The 15659-nt window shown below is 36.8% G+C and overlaps 1 protein-coding gene across 1 annotated transcript in view; it reads left to right on the plus strand.

The window, feature by feature from the left end:
* The first annotated feature begins 13883 nt into the window (after window positions 1-13883).
* The window catches only part of LOC149180802 (transcription initiation factor TFIID subunit 13-like), a 118337-nt gene continuing 116561 nt past the window's right edge, over window positions 13884-15659 (plus strand). The window contains exon 1 of the mRNA XM_089418226.1: window positions 13884-14182. The gene's annotated coding sequence lies outside the window, so the exon portion shown is untranslated. The remainder of the gene's footprint in view (window positions 14183-15659) is intronic.

The following is a 15659-nucleotide window of genomic DNA, read 5'->3' on the forward strand; positions in this document are numbered from 1 at the left end:
TAGTCACTGGGTAAAAATGCGCATTTTCTGAGAGGAAGGCAAAGCCTTCCCTCTCAGGATTGCACAATGTTGCCTTGGTGAGGCAGAGTCCAGGCCAAGGTTGCCTAGACCCGCCGACAGGCAACTGAAAGAAAATGTGAATGTGAATGCATGGTGAACCTGAGTGTAAGCAAGAGTGAATGATCATGCATGCAAACAGTGAATGAAAGATTTAGAAAATGGAACAACAAGCATGTGTGAGAAGCGAGTCGCCGAATCAATGACCATTCGTGAAAAACAGTGTCATGCATGCGATAGCAGTGAGATGCTAACGAAAACTGAAATGGTGCTAGTACAAGCTAATATGCATGAAAACGACATCAAGTGTGCACAAAAATCAAGCAAACAACACTCACACAAGCCAAAACACAAAAAGAGACAGAAATGCTGCAAAAGACAAGTTAAAAGGACTTACCCAAAAATAGTTGAGCTAGATGTGTTATGGGATGTCAAAGCTCCCAGATCGATGTGAATAAGTGAGCTATGAAGTGTCAAATAAATAAGTTTGAGGCTCATGACGCACATGCCACAAATCTAGGAAAAAGTGACACTTGGATGAAAGATTCTAAAACGATCTTTGCATGTAACCTCCAGCTGCTAAAAATAGATCCCTAAAATCTAGGGATGCTTTTTGCTATTTCAGGAAAAAGTAGCCCATGCATGCAAGTCAATTTTTCTCGGTCCCAGGTGGAATCGGTAAACCCAATGGCACATGCAACAACCCACTTGACTGAGGGGAAAATTTGCGCATTTCTGGGAGGGAGTTGGGCTGGCTGCCCAAAGGATTGCACAATTTTTGGGTTAAGCAGCTGACTACTACCCAGAATTACACAATTTATGGGCTTAGCAGTCCTGTTGGGACAAATTGCGCAATTTTTCCAATGAAAGTTGATAGGCAGAATTGCATAATTTTGGAGCCCAGCAGGTTGCCATACAAGATTGCGCAATTCTTGGAGGGAAGGTTGGTTCCCCTCCAGAATTGCACAATTTCTTGAGGGAGATGCTCTGCCTGCAACTGGACCAAGTCCAGAGAAACAGCCTGTGAGGGGGATGCATCAAGCTATTGTGCACAGGCTAGCAATCTGCTATAAAATCATTGAAGGTTGTGTACTTGATAGTGCAAGACATGCTGCTGAGGATGGTTGGTAGGGAGGCTCCAAAACGAAGCTAAGGAAAAATTTTGGATGGTGGTTGTAGTCGCTACAACAGGTTCATTATGACAAGATTTTAAGATATTAATATTTCATCTTCTCTGACACATTGTCTAATAATAAAATCAAGTATTGTATATAAAAGTTTTCCTTTAATCCAACTATAACTAGCAGTTTGCTTGATTTTTTTATTTTTCTCTTTTGAAGTAAAGTGAGGAGGTAACTTTCTTAAAGACGAATAATTTGCCACATCAGCAAACCACAGTGTTTTAATTGATATAACAATAAACTTTCATTTGGAAAATAATAAAAACCTAGAACAATCTCACCAGGGTTGTTAAGGCATGAGAGAAAGTCTGCCACTTGATTTTCCCTTCCGGGATGATCTATGATAGTGATGCTAAAATCTTACAACAACAACAACCACTGTGTAACCTTGCAATTATTAATTGGTTTATTCATTAAATATTCAATTGAAAAATGGTTTGTATGGATAAAGACTTTGTAACCACTAACATAGTGTCGAAATTTGTTTATCGCATGGATAATTGCAAAAAAAAAATTTGTGAGTAATAATATAATTGAGCTCGGTAGAGCTTACTTTTTAATTGATGAAGATTCCCCTATTGTTGTATCAAATTCGTTTATAGAGATGTGAAATGGAAAACACCAATTGGCCCCTCTTAAGACTAGTGTTGTGGATAATTTTATTTTTTAATTGTTTCAAAAGTAGTTTGACATTTAACATTCCAGTAAAATTCTATGTCCTTAGTTAGCAATTTAAACATTAGCAAAGTTATCTTACTAAAATTTTCTATGAATCTACAATAATACCCTACACAACCCATAAAACTTTGAACTTCTTGTTGATTGGATGGACTAGACAAGTTAACAATGACTTCAATTTTGGTTGGATCTACAGTCATTCCTGCAACAGATATATGGTGTCCCAAAACAATTCCTTCTACTAATAACATAAAACATTTCTCATTACTAAGGGCCATATTAGTTTATATACATGTTTTTATAACTTTTTCAAGATTAACCAAAGATTCTTCCAAAGTATTGCCATATAAAAAAAACATCCATATAAATTTCAACGCATTCACGAATTAAATCAACAAAGATAGCTAGGACTACTCTTTGGAATGTAGTTGGTGCATTACATAGACCAAAGGGTGATACCTTGTAGGCATATGTTCCCCAAGGACATCTGAAAGTGGTTTTGTCGAGACCTTCTAAAGTTATGTTTATTTGATTGTAGCCATCCAAGAAAGAAAGTGATTTCTTTTCAGCTAAGGTATCTAAGACTTGATCAATGAATGGTAATGGGAAATGATATTTAAAGGTATATTTGTTTAATTCTTTGTAATATACGCATACCTAACATTTTCCATTTTTCCTGGGCACCACAATTAAGTGAGAAACCCACTAATTCCCAAAGATAGGATAGATGAAGTCTACCTTTAGTAACTTTTGAAGTTCTTCCTTTACTATGTCCTTCGACGTTGGATTCACCCATCATTGAGGCTATCTTATAGGTCTTGCATTCTCTTCTATATAAATATGATGAGTACATCTACTAGGATGAATTCCTTGCATATTTGTGTAATCCCAAGAAAATGCTTTGGGATATTTTTTTAACATTTGAATTAACTGGTTTTCTTTATATGCTTCCAATGTGGAAGTGATATTTACAACCTTTTCTAGTTCAATTTCAATAGTTCTAGTATTTGAATTTGCCTTTGAGTTTACAGGAAAAAAATGTTTGGAATAAAGATTGTAAGGAATTTGTTGTACAATCTTCTTGAAAATTTTGTTCCAAAAGATGGCTTGTAGCCATATACTGTTCTCAATTGTTTTGCAAATATCAGGATAGAAATGAAATAACATAACAAATTTTCATTTGATGTATCCCCAAAAGAAATAACATGATTGATAGTAAACACTTGTTGAATTATTTCCTCTTTTGAGTTAGTTTGTTCAAGCCATAATAATTGCTCTAATTCATTTAATGTTTTGGCATGGGGATATAATATCATTTGCTTACTTTCATTTCCCTTTGAAATTGTTATTTTTCTTGATCTACAATTGATGAATGTCGTCGATTGTATCTAGCCATGGTCTTCTAAAGATGAGGGGATGTCCACCTAAATTGGATTTAGGTTGTAGAACTAAGAATTCCACTCGATATTCCCAAGAATATAAGGATACTATTAAATCTTCTATTACACCTTTTGGCTTAATCCTTGATCTATAAACTAGTTCAATTATTGTAGGTGTTGGTCGAAGATTGCGTAAATCCAAGCATTTCATTGTGTCTAATGTCATTACATTGATTATTGTAGCTGTGTCAATCGACATATTTGGTATTGAGAGATTTTCAATCATAATTGTAACCCTAGGAATTCTTGGATCAACATACTATTTGTTTCAATTGATTTTAACATTAGGCTGGCTAAATTATCAATGACATGTATTGTTGTTGGACCTTTCTTTCTCTTTGATTTCTTAAAACACGGCTCCTTGATTGTTTTTGCATGAATTAGGGTTTCTTTAATAACTTGAAACAAAGGAATTTTAACAAATAAATTATATAAGGGTTCTAAAAAATCATGTTCAAGAGGGATCATTGGATTTTCTATAATCAACCTCTCTAGAAAAAGAGATAATTTAGCTACTAATGATTGATTCTGATGAGTTTCTAAGTTTTTGTGTGTTTCTATATTTTTGTATTTTTCTATGCTTTTAAATGTGCTAGTTTTATTTGGAATTTTTTCAATCTCTTCTACTTGTTCTTCTATAATAACAAAAGATTATTTTTTTAAGACCTTTCTTGAAGTTAAGTGGATATTATCAATATAAACAATTGCATAAGTAGGAAGTGTTCCTTCCTCTATATTATACACATATTTTTCCACTTTAGTATTAATATTTTCCATTGGTTGGGCTAGTAATTGTGTACATCTAAGTTCAGGTTGGTTAGAAGGCAATTGAAGTTGCTAAGGTTGGGATATTTGTGGTATGGAAAGTTGTTGTTGAACATAGGGATTTTGAGGTTGTTGTTGGAATGAATTTTGAGGATATAATGGTTGATAAGGCTATTAATAAGGTTGTTGGAAATTATATGGAGGTTGGTTTCCATACGCTTTTCCTCGCCAACCTTGTTGATAAGGTTGGTTTGGAGGTTGCTAAGGAGACCAAGCCTACCAAGGCATTAGAGCATTCCATGTACTATGTACAAGATATGATGCTGAGGAAATTGTGAAGTTGGGTCCTGAGACATACTTGTAGGTAGAGGCTACCAAGGCCTTCTTGGTGGTGCAACATAATAAAACTATTATGTTGTTTCACCTTCTTTCCTATAGGTTTCAATCAAAGTCTAAGCCTCATCAAATTGAAACTTGTCTTTATAAAAAAAGACAGTCCACTTTAGAACCTTTGAGTCTTCACTTTCTCCTCCTTGATCAAGCCCACATACCTCAGCAACTCCAAGAACATTCTTTCATATTCCGCCATGATCATGCTTCCCAATTCGATTTCAAAGAACTCTTGCATCTTCCTATCATAGTAGTGCTATAAAAGATACTACTAATAGAAATTTCTAGAACTACTTCCAAGAAATTAATTTCTCATCAATGTGCTTGAGTTTCTTCAACTAGTACCACCACATAGAGGCTTTTCCTTACAAATTATATATGACTATTATGGTTCTCAAGTTAGATGAGTAGTTATGCAATTCAAAATACTTTCTGATTCTAAGAAACCAAGTCTCGATATCATTTCCCCTTATATTTTTACCATCAAAGGTAGGTGTCTTAAGCTCCATAAGCTCACCTTGTAAACTATCAAACTCATATCTTCTTCTATGATGTCTAACATTAGAGACATATGAGATACTCTTTAACTCTTCAGATGCATACATTTTCCCAAATGAATGAGTGGGTGAGTGATAATATATTTGAGCTATGCTAATAATTCTCAAGTGCCTAGATCTGCTATAGTCATTCCTCCTTGAATGAGGTTGATCTTCTTCATCGTTTCTCAAGCCTGACCCATTCTTTATTTTTCCTTGGAATTTGTTTAAGCTCTACAATAGTTGAGTGTTTATATAATTTTTCTCCTCTTGTGCTCCAATTATTCTTTAATTGTTAGCCTTGTAGCTTTGCACTTCTACTCTCAAACTACTCATAGCCTTTACCAATTTAGTTGGCTCCAATTTACTTATATGTCTATTAGATTCAATATCTTCATTACCCAAACTCATGTTTAGGCCTTTAACTTCCATCTCATGACTATAAAATCTTTGTTCCTCATCCATGTCTCTAATTTGTAATCGTGAGATAATCATGTTTTCTTGATATATAATTATGCAAAATGTGAATACAATTAAATTGATTAGATTCAAGATCTCAGCAAAAGAGGATTCACTGATATGGGCCAAGGACCCGACCGATATATACTCTCCAAAGGCTAGTTTCGCAGCAACCATGGAATCCCAGGAAACTGGAATTAACTATTGGTGGTGGCGTTACATTTGGAAGCTGTAAGCCCCCCATAAAGCATGGTTACTCATTTGGTCTATCCTTTCAAATAAAATCCCCACACACCAAAACCTAAAAAATCGAAATGTTCATGGCCCTTACAGATGCAGCCTATGCAAAGCCGCAATCGAGGACACAGATCACCTTTTCCTCCACTGCTCTGTTTCGGCTGATATCTAGAATATCATTACCACAACACTCACTGTTCATCATCGTTGGACATGAAACAATATAAACGAGGCCTGGCAGACATGGTGGTCTAGCACGGCCAGACAGAAATTAAAAAACTTACCTCTCATAATTTGCTGGGGCATTTGGATTATCCAGAACCATAGAATATTCCAGGACAAAGACATATTGGGAGCGGCAGTCTGCAATCACATACTGGCCATTTATAACTCAATCCCTGAGGATCCGATACAAGGTCCCCCTTGGGAAATAATCCCATAAGTAATTGACAGAAGTTAGCCTTAGGCGTACTTCAATGGCTCAGCCCAGCTGGAGGGTTACTGGGGAGGGGCAGTTCTACAACTAAATGAGTTAGTGAGTTTCAAAATAAAAGTGGGATGAGGGGGAGGAACAAACAACTACGCAGAACTAAACAGTCTTAGACATCTCCTCTTCTTTGCCAAGGAAAAACACTGCCATAAACTTCAAATTTTTGGAGACTCTCAGCTCATCATTAACTGGATAAACGGAATCTACAATTATCACTTGCACACACTCAGAGACTTGGTGGAGGAATCTGTTGAATTAAAATTTTAGTTTGAGTCTTTTGTCTGCTTTTATATCTACAGGGAAAGGAATGAAGTCGTTGATCTTCTTTCCAAAGAGGTCGCGCAGCTGACCAGAGGACAATGGGTGATTCAGGAGTACAGGGATGGAGACTTTTTCCAGATCTACCATAGGTCTTTCATCGAAGAGGCAGTTCACTTACATGATCGATCAATATGATCATCCTTGTTTTTTGCTTTTTCTTTATTTCTGCTTTACAGTCTTTAACATTGCAAACACAGACCTGGTTTATTTTTTATCCTTCAAGTTTAATGAAGGAAGATATGTAAATATAATGCTCATAACATCTGGATTGACTTTATGCTGACAGTAGTGAAAGCATTGCTCTAATGCTGGCATACAACATGTAATTTTCTTAATTTTCTTAATGAAAATTACGCTTTTTTCTTGGAAAAAAATTAAATTGATTAGATAAGAATAACAATTACAAGTTTGGAATTTCTCTCTCTCTGTCTCATTGTCTCACCAATGACCTTTTTTGGATATCCTGAAGAGTTTTGTAGATCAATTCCATTTTCTATTTTGATGCCTAAATTATGCTCTTGTCTAAATTTCCATTGACTACTCATTTGTTCAAATCTTGTTCTAGGTTCAAAATTATGGCTTGTTGAACTTTTGCCTATTTTTCTAATTTTTCCTTGGAATGTTACATGCATCTTTCTACTAGTTTCCTAAAGATTTGGATGCCCAGATTCCAATTTGGTCCCCATGAATGGATTCTACTATCTAAGGGCTTTCCATTGATTGCTCTCATGCTTCATTCTCAACTCTGAGCAGGAGTTATGCCTCATAGAAGTGAAATGTTGGTTTATTTACCCCCTACATTGTTTCAAGTGTAACTTTTTCATATCAACTCCATCTTTCACTTATGATATCTCATTAGAGAGCTCTTGTCAAGGTCTTTCGTTTTTAAACAACAAGGACTATATGTATCACTAGCACACATTGTTACCTTGTTTTTCAACATAAAAAGTGTTGTCTGGGGCCTAAAAAATGCTCATAAATTTTGGGACCTCAAAAATATAAGAAATTTATATGCTACTTTGTTAATGTGGCATGTTGATGTGGTATTTGAGTCCACTTGGCACTTAGATAGCATGCCATGTCACTACCGAGGCCCACTTGAACAACGTCATCACCACCTAATCACCTTTCTACTCCTCTTTCTTTCCTTATATTTTTCTTTATATCTCCTCTCCCATTCCTTTGTTATCTTTCTCTCTTCTTCTCCTTCTCCTTTTATTTTTCTTATTTTTTCTTTATATTTAACACAACCCCGCTTGCACTTTCCAATCCACTTGGCACTTTTCCATGTGTTTTGTGTATGAGTGGGTCCCATTCCCTTATCTTCCTTGGGTGCACAAGTTGCACCCTCACTATATCTAATGACAAATATTGACCAACAATTGACAATTGAATTTGCTCTCAGACATTTGGGTTAAGGAGAGGTTAATTTTCCCCAAGTGCCTGAAAATCCCCAAAACAACTACTGCATATGTAGTAGTTGTTGATTAGTCTTGGGAATTTTGGGCATTTCCATACATGCTCCCAAAATGGTAAAAACCCTCTACTGATATCAACTAATACCACCCAGGCGACAATATATCCACATTGACCTTTGACCCTAGGATGACATAATACAGTTCCTCGCCTTTGCCACCCTAGCCTTGCCATGTGACCCTACCACTTGCCACCATGGTTTTGGCATGTCATCTAACATGTGGCACCCATGTTACCTTGCGACATCACTAGGTACAAAAAATTCCCCATTCCCAAAATTCTAAAAAAATAACAATTTCAAGAAATCATTTAACTATTAAGGCACCCTTTCGATCAACATCTACTCTAAAATTTCACTTGTTCCTTAACCCATATGGTTTGAGCATTGCAATGATCCCTTTGATACCATTATGTTATTCACCCTCATGCCTAGATATACTTTAATTTTAGTGTGCTTCGCGAATTTCAAACTCCAGTGCATTATTTTGTAATCAAGAAAATAAAGAAACGATGCATGGCATACATGCTCATATAATTACCAGGAAATGCTAAAATAAATTGAATGCAAGCTTATTAACATTGTTTTCCCTAGGAATGCAAGCTTATTTCTTTTTGAACATGAATGAGTAATTATTATATTAAATATGTGCCCCGTTGCAACAAATACACAAGGAATTCTTGACATTGCATTGTTTCAAGAGGATCCTTTAAAGAGGGACTGAATATCAAATCAAAACAAATGCTAAAAGAGTAGACTATGATATCTGACTCACATACATATATTTGACAAAATTGAGACAACAAAAGGACAAACTTGCAAAAAGAACCCATTAAAGAAGAAATAAGACAACTTCCTCTGCGGGTCTATTTAAATCAAATTTCAAATTGCCAGAGTCTGGGCTTGAAGTATAACTGACAATGTCCTAGTTCTCTGGGGCTTGGCCATTAATTTTTAAATCATCTAGCTGTCTTCGAATAACGTCAATTTCATCGTCTTGGTGGGAGAGATTGTTTTTGAGAATTTGGATTTCTCCAGTGATAAAAATGAGAAAGTTGACATGTTGATGAAGTTTCCATTTTAAATCCATGTTTTCCATCTGTATGCCATCCAAATTTTTGTTGCATGCATGGTAAGCTTTGGAACTTCTAGAGGTGGCTGAGCTACTAGGACTAATAAAGATGATTAATGATATAGTGGTAGAGGACTAGCGTGCTAGAGAGGTTGATCTCAAGTTGCACAGGTAGAGGATGCCACAATTTTTTTGCAAGACACCAATAGGCACTAGGGTATCCAAGTAAAGTGGAGCAATGCCAAGGGGAAGTGTGTATTTAAGACATATTCTTCATCCATGCATAGGGAGGGTGAACACTGGGAGGTAGAATTAGCAAAGGGAAAGTTTGAGGGGCCTAAAAATATGTAGCAGAAACCACCTTTTGCCACAAAGAGGGGAGAAAAAAAGTTGGCATTCCAAAACAACTCAGATGGCAAGAGGGTGTTTCGAAACAACAAAAATTGACAAAGGACAACATAGTGGAGCAATTCACTATAATAGGAAGGAGGGACCATAAAAATATTGAATGTAGGGACTGGAGACAAACCTAAAGGAGATGTCCAATATAGTCAAAATCTAAGCTGCAAGGACTACCCCGAGCTCATTCCACTATTGATTGTTTGCACAATATGGGATTTTGAGAGAAATTTTCTCCAATTGACCAAGCTACAGGGGTGGGGAAGCCAAATCCTTGTCTCACTAATGTTGAAACTTATAGCAATCACAGGGGGCTCATTAGATAGCCTCTTGGTGCCCAAACTTGCAGATGCCGCGATGACTTTGAAAGGGGAGGGACCAACATTCAAATGGAGGTGAGAGGGGGAGATCCCTTATGGATAAATAGTCCAGATGAAATAGTGAAGATGCTCGAACTAGGCCTACAATTTAACATCATAAAGATGACCCTCACCTGTGATGCCAATCAAATCACCATTAAAATACAACATGCTCAAACTCACCGAATTCATCACTCTATATGGTGGTGGAGGAGTATGAGGAGAGATCTTTCGTATAAGGCAAGACGTGCTGCAACTGCCACAGGGCCGACCAACATGGGCCATGGTATATTCAATCTCATACTTATATTGTCCCTTAGTGTGACATTAAGGGGGCTACACAGGGACAATTGTATGGAGAGGGGATAGAACATTGGGGAGTTAAGGAATAACATGTGATTCTTTATAGCCATTAATTCCCCTTTGACCCACTTCTAGGAGGCAGGCAAAGTTGGCTTGATGATCTTCCTCTGAATTTTGACTTCTGAGGATATGGAAGAAAGAATTTAAGGGTAAGAGACCCAAAGCACATTTTATTCTTTTGAGGAGGAGTTTGAGGAGAATATTCTCAGGATAGGAACCATTGATTAGATGTTGTATAGTGATCATAGGGTCTCCCAAGATTATTAGCTCTCAAATTCCCAAGTCGTGGGCTAGATTTAGTCCCAACAAGAGGCCATACATTTCCACTTAATTGTTGGTTTTCCTGCTTAACCCCCAAGAGTATTTGGCAACAATTTTCCCTTCTGGATTAGATATTATTCCTCCCCCTCTTGCCGCTCCTAGGAATGCAAGCTTATTATAATACTCATTATTAAGAAATAAATACTTAGTGAATGCATAATGGAATTATAATTACAAAGAACTCAAAAAATAATTATCTCTACGAAAGATTCACCAACTGACTATAAACTTTGGACATTCCACCCAAATGTAGGCTCTGTTGCACATTATCTCTCTACAACAAGCCACCCTCGAGTTGAGGCTATGATTACATAAAAATGAGTGTCCAGGCTAACTCTATCACTCACTAGACAATTAGCTCTTGATCTTTCACTATCCACACAATTAAAATCATAGTTTTCAATGTTACTTAACTAGTCCAATAACAATCTCAACTTTTGGCCCTCTTTCCCCTTTAGCCTACACAAACCATGGAAAGGAGTCCACAAAACCACTAACAATAGCTCTTCTCAATAAAACTCTCCTCCTCTCATAAGAGAGCGAACACCCAACATGAGTGGAAAAAATGAATGAAGAATAATCCCCCTACAACCAACAAAACAAGTTTAAATATGAATGCTCTCATAACGCCACATGGCCTCCCGAAGAAACTCACATAACCACCTTTTCCCTTCATTTCAAATATGGGTATAATAAAATATAAATAAAATGGTCTAGCCTCTCTGGCCACCCCACTCTCTTGTGGGATCATAGTCCCTTATGCTCTTGTCCCTATTTAATTTTTATTAATATTCAAAACCATTACATAGTTAGGCTCTCTATCCTTTCATCATGTACAAACATACATTATTAAATTGGGCATTAAATTCTGAGGTATTACATCTAACAACCTCCTAAAACTTAGAAATATACTTTTCACATAGAGACAAACTCCACCTCACAATGACAAACACAATAACAAACCACAATCTTCTCATATGATCAAATATCACACATTAAGCTATAAGACAAGTAGGAGCCAATAATTCCAAGTTTTACGTAAAAAATAAGAGATTGTTTTATCTTTCCATAATCACATTGTCATTTATTTATAGCATGTGTTAGGTTTGGTTTGGTGTTTATGATTTCTCGTGTAGTTGTATGTTACACCTCACTTTATTTAAAATTACCTCCAAATATAATACCTTTTTCCTTTTCATGTAGGTGTGAAACTTCAATCCACCTAGTGGTGCTGATTTAAGAGCATCCTAAGCATAGAAGTTATCCTACTCAAATCTATATTTTTGATTAGGGTTGATTAGTAATTTCCCCGTTTATTTTGATAATGGAGTGTAGGGTTGATTAGTAATCTCCCTTTTTTATTTTGATAGTGGAGTGTACAACATAAATTTGCCTTTAAACATCGACCCAAATGTCATTTCTTAGTTCTTATATCAAAGGTTGAATCTGTTGTTAAATGGCACTCACAAGTCCACCTTTCCATAGACTCACTATTATGATACGAGGTTGTAACATCACCGATTTGCATTGGTACAACCCTTAAACTTCGTGTGGAAGTTGCATCATGGTTTTACGACATGGTTTTTGTCATGCTTTGCATCATGTTTATGTTGCCACTGAATTGTATTCACAATGGCCATAAGGTTTTAAAAAAACAACATTAAGTTAATGTCACATTTTTTGCATCCCATCGCCAATTATATGCATTATTTTGAATCATCTGTATTGTTTTGCATAAGATTGCTTTGAAATGTTGTTGTTAGAATAATTTCATAGCATTGCATTTGTGTTATAATAATGTCTCCAATAAAAAAATATGAGCCATGAATATGTTGTCATATCTACTGATAACTTCAATGAAATTCGTCTGGGGAGTTCCAATTAATCCTAGACAAGAGTGTAGTTAGTGTACTCCAATGTGAACAATAAAAAGTAAGAGATGAATGATGAGGCTATTGGGGGCGAGGGAGCGGGGACAACAATGGTGGATGAGGGGTAAGGGAGGGCTAGTGTGAGGAGAGAAAACAAGTAAACTATGGAGACTAAGATTTAGAGGAAAATGTGAAGCGAAGATTTAAACTCCAAAGTTCTAAACCATTCCTTCTTCCTTTCTCTCACTCACTTGAATACCTACCCCATGACATGGATTTTTTTTATGTTTCGCCTTCTACATGCCTTTGTAGGAATGCAATTTAAGGGTTTGTGCTGCCATAATTCATATCAGTTATATCTTATTTGCCTAGTCCAATAGTACTATAAATGATAATATCTAATCATGTATGATTTGACAAAGTCAAAGCACATCACATTCAATGCACCAAGTGTATTAAAGCAAGGGCAACACATGCATTCTATGAAAATGTGTTGTTTGTTGCTCCATGAAACAAAATTGTAGCTGAGCAATTAGGTACTGATATGTCCTCCCTATAATTCATCTCTTCTCTTCAAAGTTCAAGCTAATACACTACATTAAAGAAGAAAAACAACCACCCTTCAAGTTGTTGGATCTAGTGTTTTATGTACCATTTTACCTCTTTTTGGTTTGTCCCTTATAAACTTCTTTGTTTTGAGGCCCTCCCTCTCCCAAAACCACCCTTTCCCCCATGATTGAATCTCCTTCCAAATGACCTTTTTTTCTCTTCAACAAGAAACTCCTCTACTCCTTAGTCCGTCACATAAGCCCTCTTATTTCCTAGCACTTAGTTCACATTCATAGGTTTTAACAATGGAACAAGTGTTTCCACTATGCATAAATCTAAAGCTCAAATGATTAGATGAGAAAAAATCTTAGCACATTCATGTTGTGTAGCCCCTTTTTATGTAGAAAAGGTCAATTCAAAACTGAAAAGAACCTCCTTTTTCCCTTCTTCCAAAAAATTTACATGACTTGTCGCATTTGAATATCTACCTTCATTGCATAGTTTCCACCGATACTACATTTCCTTTACCTCAATCCATGTCCACTGAAAAAGGAGCTTTGGATAAAAGCTTTATACTTCTCTAGATATTAACCTATGCCTATAAAAACATGAGTACCAAAATAGAATTCTTGACGTCAACTTCATAATAATTTATCAACTTAAAAAGTTACACATTAACAATAATAAAGAGAAGAAAACATCACAATAAACTTTACCATAAATTTGATCACATAAAACATAAACCACTTTCAATAAATATATAAATATATAAAAAATATTGAAACATAAATTTATTGTAAATATACAAAAACCTGCTTTCCATCAACAAATAAATATATAAAAAATATTGAAACATAAATTTATTGTAAATATACAAAGATACTATTTCTACTTCTAACATTTTTATTTTGATGTCCTTTCATGTATATTTTCAAATTGAGTGAGTTCATTGTCTCCCCTGCATGAGTAGCTGATCATTCTGGGATTCAGCATTTGGGTATTCCCGGAGGAGTGAAGCGAAGAGGACTCTGCGTCATCTTCCAAGGGCAGTCGGAATTCTTCTGCAGCAAACTTGGACGCGGCGGCTTGAATTTGTGGCGGAAATAGGGAAGAGGGCGCAGGGAATTTCCGCTGGGGACTCGGAAAGAAGTCGTCAAGGGAAGGGAGATCTAAACGTCCTGGCTTTCGATACCAGTATGCATGGCGGAATATAATGTCCAGGTCTGAGCTCATATGGCTTTATGTGACTCTTATACGCGTGGAAAGTATCTGTATTATGTGTAGCATTATGTTGTTTTGGTTCGCCCTTTCTTTCTGCTCGGCTTCCTGGCCTTGTCAACCGGGTATGCATTTTGGGTTCTGTATCAGCGTTATATGGTCGGAATTGTTTCATATTCTGATGTTATTTGTCATTGTCATTTTCATCCTATACTGTATATACGCTGCTCACTGCACACCTCCACCCAGGCGCTCAAATGCATACTGGTTATGACTCTTTAATAAGTTACTGTTTGCCAGAAACTCTTGGGGAGAACTCCTGTCTGTATTCATTTAGTTACCGTTTACTCTGTCGAAAGTGTCTTCACTCTTTCATTATTTCCCGGCCATGTAAATACTTTGGCTTCCGTATATGTAATAACTGGTTGACATGTATGGGTTGTTACTGCTGCTGTTGTTGTGATGGAATTTAGCTCCACTTCTTCCTTCTGTCTGAGGTTTGGGGACTTTTAGGCTTTTCCACCCGATGCACCACCTCCATTACTCTCTCTGCGACTCGACTCTGGTTTTCAACGTTTATCCGGTATCGGAATCCGGTATTTCTCGGCGATTCCATCATATGCCGGGATGGTAGGTGGCTGTATCTCCTCATTCAGATCTTGGATCATGCCATTTTAATCCACCTGCGATCTGGACTGTTGTCCGTGTGAAGTGGGCTTCTCGATCTCCACTCCATATCTGACAATATATTATTTTAATCTGACAACAACTTTTTATCCTGTTTTGGACGTTGTTATGCAGGCGTTTCCTTTAAGTGGACTTTATTCCATGTACGTTTCTTTACCTTGAGGCTCGTGTTTTTGTCGGACTCGCACTTGGGCGGGTAAATCTGAATTATTCCTCATTAATGTGTCCATCTACCTGCTGTCATTCTCCTCTGTCTCTGACATAGATCCTTATTTTAATCTGACAACAACTTTTTATCCTGTTTTGGACGTTGTTATGCAGGCGTTTCCTTTAAGTGGACTTTATTCCATGTACGTTTCTTTACCTTGAGGCTTGTGTTTTTGTCGGACTCGCACGTGGGCGGGTAAATCTGAATTATTCCTCATTAATGTGTCCATCTACCTGCTGTCATTCTCTTGTCTTTGACATAGATCCTCCCGCCTATCAATCTATTGTGGTTTTTTGGGTCGGGGGTATGGACACACTTGATTCGGACACATTGGCCAAGGAGCCCCTTTCATTAAGGCTACCATGGAGGCTGAGTCACGCAAGCAATTTGCTTCTGGCGGAGGGCGACGGAGCGGCACACATTCATTGGATGCTTGGCACAATATTCTAGGAGATGTTTTCATGCCAGATGGCGATCATATGTCCCTTGATTAATAGGGTGGCGCGCATGCGGGATATGATCGACAATCCGGACATCGAGTTCATTCTATTAACACCACTTCCCCACCATCCGCTCTGGTTTTCG

The sequence above is a fragment of the Pinus tabuliformis genome, chromosome 3_2, assembly GCF_031772625.1.
Source record: "Pinus tabuliformis cultivar Carrire ecotype Pingquan chromosome 3_2, CPIR1, whole genome shotgun sequence".
NCBI lineage: Eukaryota > Viridiplantae > Streptophyta > Pinopsida > Pinales > Pinaceae > Pinus > Pinus tabuliformis.